We start from the raw sequence: 13,545 nt of genomic DNA, 5'->3' as shown, positions 1-13,545 counted from the left end.
CTCCCCTCCTCCACTCACAGCGAATGATTGACAGATGACACTAGACTTCTTAAATTCCCCGACACGGGAAAAGGCGAAACAGCGCCATGAAATCTACACGTGGCCAAATACATATAGCATCCGTAGTGTTAAGCACTACCGTTAAGAATGAATGGGAAAAGTTAAGGGAAGTTAAGCTTAACTATTTTCGGCTGCCGCGCGCGCGGGAGACCCGGGTCCGATTCCCGGCCAATGCAGCAACGGAGTGCTTTTAATTAAGTTGTGTGTGTGCTTGCATGTGTGTAAGGTTCTTTAAAATGAAGCCTGATTTACTTGAAGGAGCTCCAACCTTTGCATACCGACCAACCCCCGTTCCCTGCCGAATCTTTTCAGAAACTCATTAGTCCGTCTATATTCGTCAAATGCCTATAAAACTTGTTCACTTTATCTATAGGTTGACGAAGTTTAGCAGTGGGCAATATACTCGTAAATGCGGTGTTAATTCCAAACGTTCTCCCTCCTTTCCGAGCATTGGTGGTTCAGTGGTAGAATTCTAGCAGTGGGCGATATGATCCACGTAAATGCGATGTTACTGCCACATGATTTCCCATCTTTTTTTTCATGTTCCCATTATGAAAAGTAAAAAAAAATAGTAATAATAGTAAAGTGGTCCAAATGAGGACCCCCTGTAATGTGTAGCATTCAAGATATTGGGAGACTCAATAAGATCAAGGCAGGTTGATTTGTTTTTTTTCATGGAGTAGTGGCTCCTTATGCTGATGTCGGTGAAGTCAAGTCAACTGGGGGCGAAGCACAGCGGGTACAGCTCCTCGTTACAGTATCTCCGCCTGTCACGCGGAAGACCGGGGTTCGATTCCCCGACGGGGAGACCCAGCTCTTTGCTGCTGCTGAACGACTCATCCAAAAGATTTTGGTGCTGACAGAGGTCACAGAAGGAGTTCTGCTTCAACGTCAGCCAGAGCCAAAACAAATGCGTTGGCCGGGAATCGAACCCGGGTCAACTGCTTGGAAGGCAGCTATGCTCACCACTATACCACCAACGCAAGTTCCCGACTCCAGCTTTTAGCCATCTGAAAAGAATGCTTGAAATGCACAAGTCACTGATAGGGCAAAAGGAGCTGAAGCCATCTTTGTTTGTATCCCGTCATGTACGAGAGAGTGCTGTCTTTCCATGCGGGCTAAAGAAATCTGGAGCTGCGACGCAGAAAGCGCAAAGGCCGCAAGTACAGAACGTGGTGAGGCGCGCTTCGTTCCACCGCCCATTGGCTGGTGGCCAGTTTTACTCTTGACACTCCAATACAGCTCTGTTGTGAGCAGAAAAGAATGCTGGAAGTACATAAGTCACTGACAGGGCCAAAGTAGCTGAAGCCCAAGGTTTGGATCCCATCATGTCATGAGAGTGCTGTCTTTCCATGCTGGCTGAAAAAAAATGTGAAGTTGCGACACAGGAAGCGCAAAGGCTGCAAACACGGTCCACGAGAAAGCACGCTTTGCTCCAATGCACATTGGTGTGTGGTCAGATTTAGTCTGCTATTGAAACTGCAGTGCAGCTCTGCTGTGAGCAGAGCACCCAAAAATACAGGTCACTCGGAAAGGTTCCCCTCCACGGAAATCTTTAGTAAAAGGCGAAAGATTTCTGCGTCTTTGAAGAGAAACTCGAGTTGTGTGCCCATGCTCTTGAGCATGTGCGCTCCGTGTGGTAAACCACTATACTCACAAAGGGTAATCTAGGGTGCCGATAAGATTTTCATCTCCCCCTCACTCCAAATGGGAGGAGTAAAAGTTAAAAAGTCTCTTCCATCATCCATTCTCGCCTGCCACACAGGAGGCCTGGCTCTGATTCCCGGGCAAATGCAGGAACAGAGTTCTTTCAAGTAAGGGGTGTGTGTTTGCATGTGTGTGGGATTCTTTAAAATGAGCCTTGAAGGCCAAGCCTGATTTGCTAGAAGGAGCTCCAAACTTTGCATATTGACCCAACCCCCCTTTACCTGGATTTGACGTGTAACAGTTACGCACCATTACTAAATCCAGGGCAATGTGAAGGCCGAAAGTCTCCCAGCCGAGCATTGGTGGTTCAGTGGTAGAATTCTCGCCTGCCACGCGGGAGACCCGGGTCCGATTCCCGGCCAATGCAGGAACGGAGTGCTTTTAATTAAGTTGTGTGTGTGCTTGCATGTGTGTAAGGTTCTTTAAAATGAAGCCTGATTTACTTGAAGGAGCTCCAACCTTTGCATACCCGACCAACCCCCGTTCCCTGCCGAATCTTTTCAGAAACTCATTAGTCCGTCTATATTCGTCAAATGCCTATAAAACTTGTTCACTTTATCTATAGGTTGACGAAGTTTAGCAGTGGGCAATATACTCGTAAATGCGGTGTTAATTCCAAACGTTCTCCCTCCTTTCCGAGCATTGGTGGTTCAGTGGTAGAATTCTAGCAGTGGGCGATATGATCCACGTAAATGCGATGTTACTGCCACATGATTTCCCATCCTTTTTTTCATGTTCCCATTATGAAAAGTAAAAAAAAAATATAGTAATAATAGTAAAGTGGTCCAAATGAGGACCCCCTGTAATGTGTAGCATTCAAGATATTGGGAGACTCAATAAGATCAAGGTAGGTTGATTTGTTTTTTTCATGGAGTAGTGGCTCCTTATGCTGATGTCGGTGAAGTCAAGTCGGCTGGGGGCGAAGCACGGCGGGTACAGCTCCTCGTTAGTATAGTGGACAGTATCTCCGCCTGTCACGCGGAAGACCGGGGTTCGATTCCCCGACGGGGAGACCCAGCTCTTTGCTGCTGCTGAACGACTCATCCAAAAGATTTTGGTGCTGACAGAGGTCACAGAAGGAGTTCTGCTTCAACGTCAGCCAGAGCCAAAACAAATGCGTTGGCCGGGAATCGAACCCGGGTCAACTGCTTGGAAGGCAGCTATGCTCACCACTATACCACCAACGCAAGTTCCCGACTCCAGCTTTTAGCCATCTGAAAAGAATGCTTGAAATGCACAAGTCACTGATAGGGCAAAAGGAGCTGAAGCCATCTTTGTTTGTATCCCGTCATGTACGAGAGAGTGCTGTCTTTCCATGCGGGCTAAAGAAATCTGGAGCTGCGACGCAGAAAGCGCAAAGGCCGCAAGTACAGAACGTGGTGAGGCGCGCTTCGTTCCACCGCCCATTGGCTGGTGGCCAGTTTTACTCTTGACACTCCAATACAGCTCTGTTGTGAGCAGAAAAGAATGCTGGAAGTACATAAGTCACTGACAGGGCCAAAGTAGCTGAAGCCCAAGGTTTGGATCCCATCATGTCATGAGAGTGCTGTCTTTCCATGCTGGCTGAAAAAAAATGTGAAGTTGCGACACAGGAAGCGCAAAGGCTGCAAACACGGTCCACGAGAAAGCACGCTTTGCTCCAATGCACATTGGTGTGTGGTCAGATTTAGTCTGCTATTGAAACTGCAGTGCAGCTCTGCTGTGAGCAGAGCACCCAAAAATACAGGTCACTCGGAAAGGTTCCCCTCCACGGAAATCTTTAGTAAAAGGCGAAAGATTTCTGCGTCTTTGAAGAGAAACTCGAGTTGTGTGCCCATGCTCTTGAGCATGTGCGCTCCATGTGGTAAACCACTATACTCACAAAGGGTAATCTAGGGTGCCGATAAGATTTTCATCTCCCCCTCACTCCAAATGGGAGGAGTAAAAGTTAAAAAGTCTCTTCCATCATCCATTCTCGCCTGCCACACAGGAGGCCTGGCTCTGATTCCCGGGCAAATGCAGGAACAGAGTTCTTTCAAGTAAGGGGTGTGTGTTTGCATGTGTGTGGGATTCTTTAAAATGAGCCTTGAAGGCCAAGCCTGATTTGCTAGAAGGAGCTCCAAACTTTGCATATTGACCCAACCCCCCTTTACCTGGATTTGACGTGTAACAGTTACGCACCATTACTAAATCCAGGGCAATGTGAAGGCCGAAAGTCTCCCAGCCGAGCATTGGTGGTTCAGTGGTAGAATTATCGCCTGCCACGCGGGAGACCCGGGTCCGATTCCCGGCCAATGCAGGAACGGAGTGCTTTTAATTAAGTTGTGTGTGTGCTTGCATGTGTGTAAGGTTCTTTAAAATGAAGCCTGATTTACTTGAAGGAGCTCCAACCTTTGCATACCCGACCAACCCCCGTTCCCTGCCGAATCTTTTCAGAAACTCATTAGTCCGTCTATATTCGTCAAATGCCTATAAAACTTGTTCACTTTATCTATAGGTTGACGAAGTTTAGCAGTGGGCAATATACTCGTAAATGCGGTGTTAATTCCAAACGTTCTCCCTCCTTTCCGAGCATTGGTGGTTCAGTGGTAGAATTCTAGCAGTGGGCGATATGATCCACGTAAATGCGATGTTACTGCCACATGATTTCCCATCCTTTTTTTCATGTTCCCATTATGAAAAGTAAAAAAAATATAGTAATAATAGTAAAGTGGTCCAAATGAGGACCCCCTGTAATGTGTAGCATTCAAGATATTGGGAGACTCAATAAGATCAAGGTAGGTTGATTTGTTTTTTTCATGGAGTAGTGGCTCCTTATGCTGATGTCGGTGAAGTCAAGTCGGCTGGGGGCGAAGCACGGCGGGTACAGCTCCTCGTTAGTATAGTGGACAGTATCTCCGCCTGTCACGCGGAAGACCGGGGTTCGATTCCCCGACGGGGAGACCCAGCTCTTTGCTGCTGCTGAACGACTCATCCAAAAGATTTTGGTGCTGACAGAGGTCACAGAAGGAGTTCTGCTTCAACGTCAGCCAGAGCCAAAACAAATGCGTTGGCCGGGAATCGAACCCGGGTCAACTGCTTGGAAGGCAGCTATGCTCACCACTATACCACCAACGCAAGTTCCCGACTCCAGCTTTTAGCCATCTGAAAAGAATGCTTGAAATGCACAAGTCACTGATAGGGCAAAAGGAGCTGAAGCCATCTTTGTTTGTATCCCGTCATGTACGAGAGAGTGCTGTCTTTCCATGCGGGCTAAAGAAATCTGGAGCTGTGACGCAGAAAGCGCAAAGGCCGCAAGTACAGAACGTGGTGAGGCGCGCTTCGTTCCACCGCCCATTGGCTGGTGGCCAGTTTTACTCTTGACACTCCAATACAGCTCTGTTGTGAGCAGAAAAGAATGCTGGAAGTACATAAGTCACTGACAGGGCCAAAGTAGCTGAAGCCCAAGGTTTGGATCCCATCATGTCATGAGAGTGCTGTCTTTCCATGCTGGCTGAAAAAAAATGTGAAGTTGCGACACAGGAAGCGCAAAGGCTGCAAACACGGTCCACGAGAAAGCACGCTTTGCTCCAATGCACATTGGTGTGTGGTCAGATTTAGTCTGCTATTGAAACTGCAGTGCAGCTCTGCTGTGAGCAGAGCACCCAAAAATACAGGTCACTCGGAAAGGTTCCCCTCCACGGAAATCTTTAGTAAAAGGCGAAAGATTTATGCGTCTATGAAGAGAAACTCGAGTTGTGTGCCCATGCGCTTGAGCATGTGCGCTCCCTGTGGTAAACCACTATACTCACAAAGGGTAATCTAGGGTGCCGATAAGATTTTCATCTCCCCCTCACTCCAAATGGGAGGAGTAAAAGTTAAAAAGTCTCTTCCATCATCCATTCTCGCCTGCCACACAGGAGGCCTGGCTCTGATTCCCGGGCAAATGCAGGAACAGAGTTCTTTCAAGTAATGGGTGTGTGTTTGCATGTGTGTGGGATTCTTTAAAATGAGCCTTGAAGGCCAAGCCTGATTTGCTAGAAGGAGCTCCAAACTTTGCATATTGACCCAACCCCCCTTTACCTGGATTTGACGTGTAACAGTTACGCACCATTACTAAATCCAGGGCAATGTGAAGGCCGAAAGTCTCCCAGCCGAGCATTGGTGGTTCAGTGGTAGAATTCTCGCCTGCCACGCGGGAGACCCGGGTCCGATTCCCGGCCAATGCAGGAACGGAGTGCTTTTAATTAAGTTGTGTGTGTGCTTGCATGTGTGTAAGGTTCTTTAAAATGAAGCCTGATTTACTTGAAGGAGCTCCAACCTTTGCATACCGACCAACCCCCGTTCCCTGCCGAATCTTTTCAGAAACTCATTAGTCCGTCTATATTCGTCAAATGCCTATAAAACTTGTTCACTTTATCTATAGGTTGACGAAGTTTAGCAGTGGGCAATATACTCGTAAATGCGGTGTTAATTCCAAACGTTCTCCCTCCTTTCCGAGCATTGGTGGTTCAGTGGTAGAATTCTAGCAGTGGGCGATATGATCCACGTAAATGCGATGTTACTGCCACATGATTTCCCATCTTTTTTTTCATGTTCCCATTATGAAAAGTAAAAAAAAATAGTAATAATAGTAAAGTGGTCCAAATGAGGACCCCCTGTAATGTGTAGCATTCAAGATATTGGGAGACTCAATAAGATCAAGGCAGGTTGATTTGTTTTTTTTCATGGAGTAGTGGCTCCTTATGCTGATGTCGGTGAAGTCAAGTCGACTGGGGGCGAAGCACAGCGGGTACAGCTCCTCGTTAGTATAGTGGACAGTACCTCCGCCTGTCACGCGGAAGACCGGGGTTCGATTCCCCGACGGGGAGACCCAGCTCTTTGCTGCTGCTGAACGACTCATCCAAAAGATTTTGGTGCTGACAGAGGTCACAGAAGGAGTTCTGCTTCAACGTCAGCCAGAGCCAAAACAAATGCGTTGGCCGGGAATCGAACCCGGGTCAACTGCTTGGAAGGCAGCTATGCTCACCACTATACCACCAACGAAAGTTCCCGACTCCAGCTTTTAGCCATCTGAAAAGAATGCTTGAAATGCACAAGTCACTGATAGGGCAAAAGGAGCTGAAGCCATCTTTGTTTGTATCCCGTCATGTACGAGAGAGTGCTGTCTTTCCATGCGGGCTAAAGAAATCTGGAGCTGCGACGCAGAAAGCGCAAAGGCCGCAAGTACAGAACGTGGTGAGGCGCACTTCGTTCCACCGCCCATTGGCTGGTGGCCAGTTTTACTCTTGACACTCCAATACAGCTCTGTTGTGAGCAGAAAAGAATGCTGGAAGTACATAAGTCACTGACAGGGCCAAAGTAGCTGAAGCCCAAGGTTTGGATCCCATCATGTCATGAGAGTGCTGTCTTTCCATGCTGGCTGAAAAAAAATGTGAAGTTGCGACACAGGAAGCGCAAAGGCTGCAAACACGGTCCACGAGAAAGCACGCTTTGCTCCAATGCACATTGGTGTGTGGTCAGATTTAGTCTGCTATTGAAACTGCAGTGCAGCTCTGCTGTGAGCAGAGCACCCAAAAATACAGGTCACTCGGAAAGGTTCCCCTCCACGGAAATCTTTAGTAAAAGGCAAAAGATTTCTGCGTCTTTGAAGAGAAACTCGAGTTGTGTGCCCATGCTCTTGAGCATGTGCGCTCCATGTGGTAAACCACTATACTCACAAAGGGTAATCTAGGGTGCCGATAAGATTTTCATCTCCCCCTCACTCCAAATGGGAGGAGTAAAAGTTAAAAAGTCTCTTCCATCATCCATTCTCGCCTGCCACACAGGAGGCCTGGCTCTGATTCCCGGGCAAATGCAGGAACAGAGTTCTTTCAAGTAAGGGGTGTGTGTTTGCATGTGTGTGGGATTCTTTAAAATGAGCCTTGAAGGCCAAGCCTGATTTGCTAGAAGGAGCTCCAAACTTTGCATATTGACTCAACCCCCCTTTACCTGGATTTGACGTGTAACAGTTACGCACCATTACTAAATCCAGGGCAATGTGAAGGCCGAAAGTCTCCCAGCCGAGCATTGGTGGTTCAGTGGTAGAATTCTCGCCTGCCACGCGGGAGACCCGGCTCCGATTCCCGGCCAATGCAGGAACGGAGTGCTTTTAATTAAGTTGTGTTTGTGCTTGCATGTGTGTAAGGTTCTTTAAAATGAAGCCTGATTTACTTGAAGGAGCTCCAACCTTTGCATACCGACCAACCCCCGTTCCCTGCCGAATCTTTTCAGAAACTCATTAGTCCGTCTATATTCGTCAAATGCCTATAAAACTTGTTCACTTTATCTATAGGTTGACGAAGTTTAGCAGTGGGCAATATACTCGTAAATGCGGTGTTAATTCCAAACGTTCTCCCTCCTTTCCGAGCATTGGTGGTTCAGTGGTAGAATTCTAGCAGTGGGCGATATGATCCACGTAAATGCGATGTTACTGCCACATGATTTCCCATCTTTTTTTTCATGTTCCCATTATGAAAAGTAAAAAAAAATAGTAATAATAGTAAAGTGGTCCAAATGAGGACCCCCTGTAATGTGTAGCATTCAAGATATTGGGAGACTCAATAAGATCAAGGCAGGTTGATTTGTTTTTTTCATGGAGCAGTGGCTCCTTATGCTGATGTCGGTGAAGTCAAGTCGGCTGGGGGCGAAGCACAGCGGGTACAGCTCCTCGTTAGTATAGTGGACAGTATCTCCGCCTGTCACGCGGAAGACCGGGGTTCGATTCCCCGACGGGGAGACCCAGCTCTTTGCTGCTGCTGAACGACTCATCCAAAAGATTTTGGTGATGACAGAGGTCACAGAAGGAGTTCTGCTTCAACGTCAGCCAGAGCCAAAACAAATGCGTTGGCTGGGAATCGAACCCGGGTCAACTGCTTGGAAGGCAGCTATGCTCACCACTATACCACCAACGCAAGTTCCCGACTCCAGCTTTTAGCCATCTGAAAAGAATGCTTGAAATGCACAAGTCACTGATAGGGCAAAAGGAGCTGAAGCCATCTTTGTTTGTATCCCGTCATGTACGAGAGAGTGCTGTCTTTCCATGCAGGCTAAAGAAATCTGGAGCTGCGACGCAGAAAGCTCAAAGGCCGCAAGTACAGAACGTGGTGAGGCGCGCTTCGTTCCACCGCCCATTGGCTGGTGGCCAGTTTTACTCTTGACACTCCAATACAGCTCTGTTGTGAGCAGAAAAGAATGCTGGAAGTACATAAGTCACTGACAGGGCCAAAGTAGCTGAAGCCCAAGGTTTGGATCCCATCATGTCATGAGAGTGCTGTCTTTCCATGCTGGCTGAAAAAAAATGTGAAGTTGCGACACAGGAAGCGCAAAGGCTGCAAACACGGTCCACGAGAAAGCACGCTTTGCTCCAATGCACATTGGTGTGTGGTCAGATTTAGTCTGCTATTGAAACTGCAGTGCAGCTCTGCTGTGAGCAGAGCACCCAAAAATACAGGTCACTCGGAAAGGTTCCCCTCCACGGAAATCTTTAGTAAAAGGCGAAAGATTTATGCGTCTTTGAAGAGAAACTCGAGTTGTGTGCCCATGCTCTTGAGCATGTGCGCTCCGTGTGGTAAACCACTATACTCACAAAGGGTAATCTAGGGTGCCGATAAGATTTTCATCTCCCCCTCACTCCAAATGGGAGGAGTAAAAGTTAAAAAGTCTCTTCCATCATCCATTCTCGCCTGCCACACAGGAGGCCTGGCTCTGATTCCCGGGCAAATGCAGGAACAGAGTTCTTTCAAGTAAGGGGTGTGTGTTTGCATGTGTGTGGGATTCTTTAAAATGAGCCTTGAAGGCCAAGCCTGATTTGCTAGAAGGAGCTCCAAACTTTGCATATTGACCCAACCCCCCTTTACCTGGATTTGACGTGTAACAGTTACGCACCATTACTAAATCCAGGGCAATGTGAAGGCCGAAAGTCTCCCAGCCGAGCATTGGTGGTTCAGTGGTAGAATTCTCGCCTGCCACGCGGGAGACCCGGGTCCGATTCCCGGCCAATGCAGGAACGGAGTGCTTTTAATTAAGTTGTGTGTGTGCTTGCATGTGTGTAAGGTTCTTTAAAATGAAGCCTGATTTACTTGAAGGAGCTCCAACCTTTGCATACCCGACCAACCCCCGTTCCCTGCCGAATCTTTTCAGAAACTCATTAGTCCGTCTATATTCGTCAAATGCCTATAAAACTTGTTCACTTTATCTATAGGTTGACGAAGTTTAGCAGTGGGCAATATACTCGTAAATGCGGTGTTAATTCCAAACGTTCTCCCTCCTTTCCGAGCATTGGTGGTTCAGTGGTAGAATTCTAGCAGTGGGCGATATGATCCACGTAAATGCGATGTTACTGCCACATGATTTCCCATCCTTTTTTTCATGTTCCCATTATGAAAAGTAAAAAAAATATAGTAATAATAGTAAAGTGGTCCAAATGAGGACCCCCTGTAATGTGTAGCATTCAAGATATTGGGAGACTCAATAAGATCAAGGTAGGTTGATTTGTTTTTTTCATGGAGTAGTGGCTCCTTATGCTGATGTCGGTGAAGTCAAGTCGGCTGGGGGCGAAGCACGGCGGGTACAGCTCCTCGTTAGTATAGTGGACAGTATCTCCGCCTGTCACGCGGAAGACCGGTGTTCGATTCCCCGACGGGGAGACCCAGCTCTTTGCTGCTGCTGAACGACTCATCCAAAAGATTTTGGTGCTGACAGAGGTCACAGAAGGAGTTCTGCTTCAACGTCAGCCAGAGCCAAAACAAATGCGTTGGCCGGGAATCGAACCCGGGTCAACTGCTTGGAAGGCAGCTATGCTCACCACTATACCACCAACGCAAGTTCCCGACTCCAGCTTTTAGCCATCTGAAAAGAATGCTTGAAATGCACAAGTCACTGATAGGGCAAAAGGAGCTGAAGCCATCTTTGTTTGTATCCCGTCATGTACGAGAGAGTGCTGTCTTTCCATGCGGGCTAAAGAAATCTGGAGCTGCGACGCAGAAAGCGCAAAGGCCGCAAGTACAGAACGTGGTGAGGCGCGCTTCGTTCCACCGCCCATTGGCTGGTGGCCAGTTTTACTCTTGACACTCCAATACAGCTCTGTTGTGAGCAGAAAAGAATGCTGGAAGTACATAAGTCACTGACAGGGCCAAAGTAGCTGAAGCCCAAGGTTTGGATCCCATCATGTCATGAGAGTGCTGTCTTTCCATGCTGGCTGAAAAAAAATGTGAAGTTGCGACACAGGAAGCGCAAAGGCTGCAAACACGGTCCACGAGAAAGCACGCTTTGCTCCAATGCACATTGGTGTGTGGTCAGATTTAGTCTGCTATTGAAACTGCAGTGCAGCTCTGCTGTGAGCAGAGCACCCAAAAATACAGGTCACTCGGAAAGGTTCCCCTCCACGGAAATCTTTAGTAAAAGGCGAAAGATTTATGCGTCTATGAAGAGAAACTCGAGTTGTGTGCCCATGCGCTTGAGCATGTGCGCTCCCTGTGGTAAACCACTATACTCACAAAGGGTAATCTAGGGTGCCGATAAGATTTTCATCTCCCCCTCACTCCAAATGGGAGGAGTAAAAGTTAAAAAGTCTCTTCCATCATCCATTCTCGCCTGCCACACAGGAGGCCTGGCTCTGATTCCCGGGCAAATGCAGGAACAGAGTTCTTTCAAGTAATGGGTGTGTGTTTGCATGTGTGTGGGATTCTTTAAAATGAGCCTTGAAGGCCAAGCCTGATTTGCTAGAAGGAGCTCCAAACTTTGCATATTGACCCAACCCCCCTTTACCTGGATTTGACGTGTAACAGTTACGCACCATTACTAAATCCAGGGCAATGTGAAGGCCGAAAGTCTCCCAGCCGAGCATTGGTGGTTCAGTGGTAGAATTCTCGCCTGCCACGCGGGAGACCCGGGTCCGATTCCCGGCCAATGCAGGAACGGAGTGCTTTTAATTAAGTTGTGTGTGTGCTTGCATGTGTGTAAGGTTCTTTAAAATGAAGCCTGATTTACTTGAAGGAGCTCCAACCTTTGCATACCGACCAACCCCCGTTCCCTGCCGAATCTTTTCAGAAACTCATTAGTCCGTCTATATTCGTCAAATGCCTATAAAACTTGTTCACTTTATCTATAGGTTGACGAAGTTTAGCAGTGGGCAATATACTCGTAAATGCGGTGTTAATTCCAAACGTTCTCCCTCCTTTCCGAGCATTGGTGGTTCAGTGGTAGAATTCTAGCAGTGGGCGATATGATCCACGTAAATGCGATGTTACTGCCACATGATTTCCCATCCTTTTTTTCATGTTCCCATTATGAAAAGTAAAAAAAATATAGTAATAATAGTAAAGTGGTCCAAATGAGGACCCCCTGTAATGTGTAGCATTCAAGATATTGGGAGACTCAATAAGATCAAGGTAGGTTGATTTGTTTTTTTCATGGAGTAGTGGCTCCTTATGCTGATGTCGGTGAAGTCAAGTCGGCTGGGGGCGAAGCACGGCGGGTACAGCTCCTCGTTAGTATAGTGGACAGTATCTCCGCCTGTCACGCGGAAGACCGGGGTTCGATTCCCCGACGGGGAGACCCAGCTCTTTGCTGCTGCTGAACGACTCATCCAAAAGATTTTGGTGCTGACAGAGGTCACAGAAGGAGTTCTGCTTCAACGTCAGCCAGAGCCAAAACAAATGCTTTGGCCGGGAATCGAACCCGGGTCAACTGCTTGGAAGGCAGCTATGCTCACCACTATACCACCAACGCAAGTTCCCGACTCCAGCTTTTAGCCATCTGAAAAGAATGCTTGAAATGCACAAGTCACTGATAGGGCAAAAGGAGCTGAAGCCATCTTTGTTTGTATCCCGTCATGTACGAGAGAGTGCTGTCTTTCCATGCGGGCTAAAGAAATCTGGAGCTGCGACGCAGAAAGCGCAAAGGCCGCAAGTACAGAACGTGGTGAGGCGCGCTTCGTTCCACCGCCCATTGGCTGGTGGCCAGTTTTACTCTTGACACTCCAATACAGCTCTGTTGTGAGCAGAAAAGAATGCTGGAAGTACATAAGTCACTGACAGGGCCAAAGTAGCTGAAGCCCAAGGTTTGGATCCCATCATGTCATGAGAGTGCTGTCTTTCCATGCTGGCTGAAAAAAAAAGTGAAGTTGCGACACAGGAAGCGCAAAGGCTGCAAACACGGTCCACGAGAAAGCACGCTTTGCTCCAATGCACATTGGTGTGTGGTCAGATTTAGTCTGCTATTGAAACTGCAGTGCAGCTCTGCTGTGAGCAGAGCACCCAAAAATACAGGTCACTCGGAAAGGTTCCCCTCCACGGAAATCTTTAGTAAAAGGCGAAAGATTTATGCGTCTTTGAAGAGAAACTCGAGTTGTGTGCCCATGCGCTTGAGCATGTGCGCTCCCTGTGGTAAACCACTATACTCACAAAGGGTAATCTAGGGTGCCGATAAGATTTTCATCTCCCCCTCACTCCAAATGGGAGGAGTAAAAGTTAAAAAGTCTCTTCCATCATCCATTCTCGCCTGCCACACAGGAGGCCTGGCTCTGATTCCCGGGCAAATGCAGGAACAGAGTTCTTTCAAGTAAGGGGTGTGTGTTTGCATGTGTGTGGGATTCTTTAAAATGAGCCTTGAAGGCCAAGCCTGATTTGCTAGAAGGAGCTCCAAACTTTGCATATTGACTCAACCCCCCTTTACCTGGATTTGACGTGTAACAGTTACGCACCATTACTAAATCCAGGGCAATGTGAAGGCCGAAAGTCTCCCAGCCGAGCATTGGTGGTTCAGTGGTAGAATTCTCGC

The 13,545-nt window shown here is 47.7% G+C and overlaps 19 non-coding genes across 19 annotated transcripts; 8 read left to right on the top strand and 11 right to left on the bottom strand.

Annotated features, from left to right (window-relative positions):
- Positions 1-971: 971 nt before the first annotated feature.
- trnag-ucc (transfer RNA glycine (anticodon UCC)) lies at positions 972-1,043 on the bottom strand. Its single transcript has one exon. It is a non-coding gene; the product is annotated as a tRNA-Gly (tRNA).
- Positions 1,044-1,548: 505 nt separating this feature from the next.
- Positions 1,549-1,664, bottom strand: LOC141303909 (U5 spliceosomal RNA). The gene has a single exon (XR_012343876.1). It is a non-coding gene; the product is annotated as a U5 spliceosomal RNA (small nuclear RNA).
- A 399-nt stretch (positions 1,665-2,063) lies between these two features.
- Positions 2,064-2,134, top strand: trnag-gcc (transfer RNA glycine (anticodon GCC)). Its single transcript has one exon. It is a non-coding gene; the product is annotated as a tRNA-Gly (tRNA).
- Positions 2,135-2,882: 748 nt separating this feature from the next.
- On the bottom strand, positions 2,883-2,954 carry trnag-ucc (transfer RNA glycine (anticodon UCC)). Its single transcript has one exon. It is a non-coding gene; the product is annotated as a tRNA-Gly (tRNA).
- A 505-nt stretch (positions 2,955-3,459) lies between these two features.
- On the bottom strand, positions 3,460-3,575 carry LOC141303908 (U5 spliceosomal RNA). Its single transcript, XR_012343875.1, has one exon. It is a non-coding gene; the product is annotated as a U5 spliceosomal RNA (small nuclear RNA).
- A 1,041-nt stretch (positions 3,576-4,616) lies between these two features.
- trnad-guc (transfer RNA aspartic acid (anticodon GUC)) lies at positions 4,617-4,688 on the top strand. Its single transcript has one exon. It is a non-coding gene; the product is annotated as a tRNA-Asp (tRNA).
- Positions 4,689-4,791: 103 nt separating this feature from the next.
- Positions 4,792-4,863, bottom strand: trnag-ucc (transfer RNA glycine (anticodon UCC)). Its single transcript has one exon. It is a non-coding gene; the product is annotated as a tRNA-Gly (tRNA).
- Positions 4,864-5,368: 505 nt separating this feature from the next.
- Positions 5,369-5,484, bottom strand: LOC141303848 (U5 spliceosomal RNA). The gene has a single exon (XR_012343815.1). It is a non-coding gene; the product is annotated as a U5 spliceosomal RNA (small nuclear RNA).
- Positions 5,485-5,883: 399 nt separating this feature from the next.
- On the top strand, positions 5,884-5,954 carry trnag-gcc (transfer RNA glycine (anticodon GCC)). The gene has a single exon. It is a non-coding gene; the product is annotated as a tRNA-Gly (tRNA).
- A 570-nt stretch (positions 5,955-6,524) lies between these two features.
- On the top strand, positions 6,525-6,596 carry trnad-guc (transfer RNA aspartic acid (anticodon GUC)). Its single transcript has one exon. It is a non-coding gene; the product is annotated as a tRNA-Asp (tRNA).
- A 680-nt stretch (positions 6,597-7,276) lies between these two features.
- LOC141303914 (U5 spliceosomal RNA) lies at positions 7,277-7,392 on the bottom strand. The gene has a single exon (XR_012343880.1). It is a non-coding gene; the product is annotated as a U5 spliceosomal RNA (small nuclear RNA).
- Positions 7,393-8,431: 1,039 nt separating this feature from the next.
- Positions 8,432-8,503, top strand: trnad-guc (transfer RNA aspartic acid (anticodon GUC)). Its single transcript has one exon. It is a non-coding gene; the product is annotated as a tRNA-Asp (tRNA).
- A 680-nt stretch (positions 8,504-9,183) lies between these two features.
- LOC141303870 (U5 spliceosomal RNA) lies at positions 9,184-9,299 on the bottom strand. The gene has a single exon (XR_012343837.1). It is a non-coding gene; the product is annotated as a U5 spliceosomal RNA (small nuclear RNA).
- Positions 9,300-9,698: 399 nt separating this feature from the next.
- On the top strand, positions 9,699-9,769 carry trnag-gcc (transfer RNA glycine (anticodon GCC)). The gene has a single exon. It is a non-coding gene; the product is annotated as a tRNA-Gly (tRNA).
- Positions 9,770-10,515: 746 nt separating this feature from the next.
- On the bottom strand, positions 10,516-10,587 carry trnag-ucc (transfer RNA glycine (anticodon UCC)). The gene has a single exon. It is a non-coding gene; the product is annotated as a tRNA-Gly (tRNA).
- Positions 10,588-11,092: 505 nt separating this feature from the next.
- On the bottom strand, positions 11,093-11,208 carry LOC141303847 (U5 spliceosomal RNA). The gene has a single exon (XR_012343814.1). It is a non-coding gene; the product is annotated as a U5 spliceosomal RNA (small nuclear RNA).
- Positions 11,209-11,607: 399 nt separating this feature from the next.
- On the top strand, positions 11,608-11,678 carry trnag-gcc (transfer RNA glycine (anticodon GCC)). The gene has a single exon. It is a non-coding gene; the product is annotated as a tRNA-Gly (tRNA).
- A 570-nt stretch (positions 11,679-12,248) lies between these two features.
- On the top strand, positions 12,249-12,320 carry trnad-guc (transfer RNA aspartic acid (anticodon GUC)). The gene has a single exon. It is a non-coding gene; the product is annotated as a tRNA-Asp (tRNA).
- Positions 12,321-13,000: 680 nt separating this feature from the next.
- LOC141303869 (U5 spliceosomal RNA) lies at positions 13,001-13,116 on the bottom strand. Its single transcript, XR_012343836.1, has one exon. It is a non-coding gene; the product is annotated as a U5 spliceosomal RNA (small nuclear RNA).
- Positions 13,117-13,545: the final 429 nt, after the last annotated feature.

Source organism: Garra rufa, unplaced genomic scaffold (assembly GCF_049309525.1).
Source record: "Garra rufa unplaced genomic scaffold, GarRuf1.0 hap1_unplaced_001, whole genome shotgun sequence".
Lineage (NCBI taxonomy): Eukaryota > Metazoa > Chordata > Actinopteri > Cypriniformes > Cyprinidae > Garra > Garra rufa.
The sequence above is the reverse complement of the archived record's forward strand: the minus strand, read 5'-3'. Positions and strand labels throughout refer to the sequence as shown.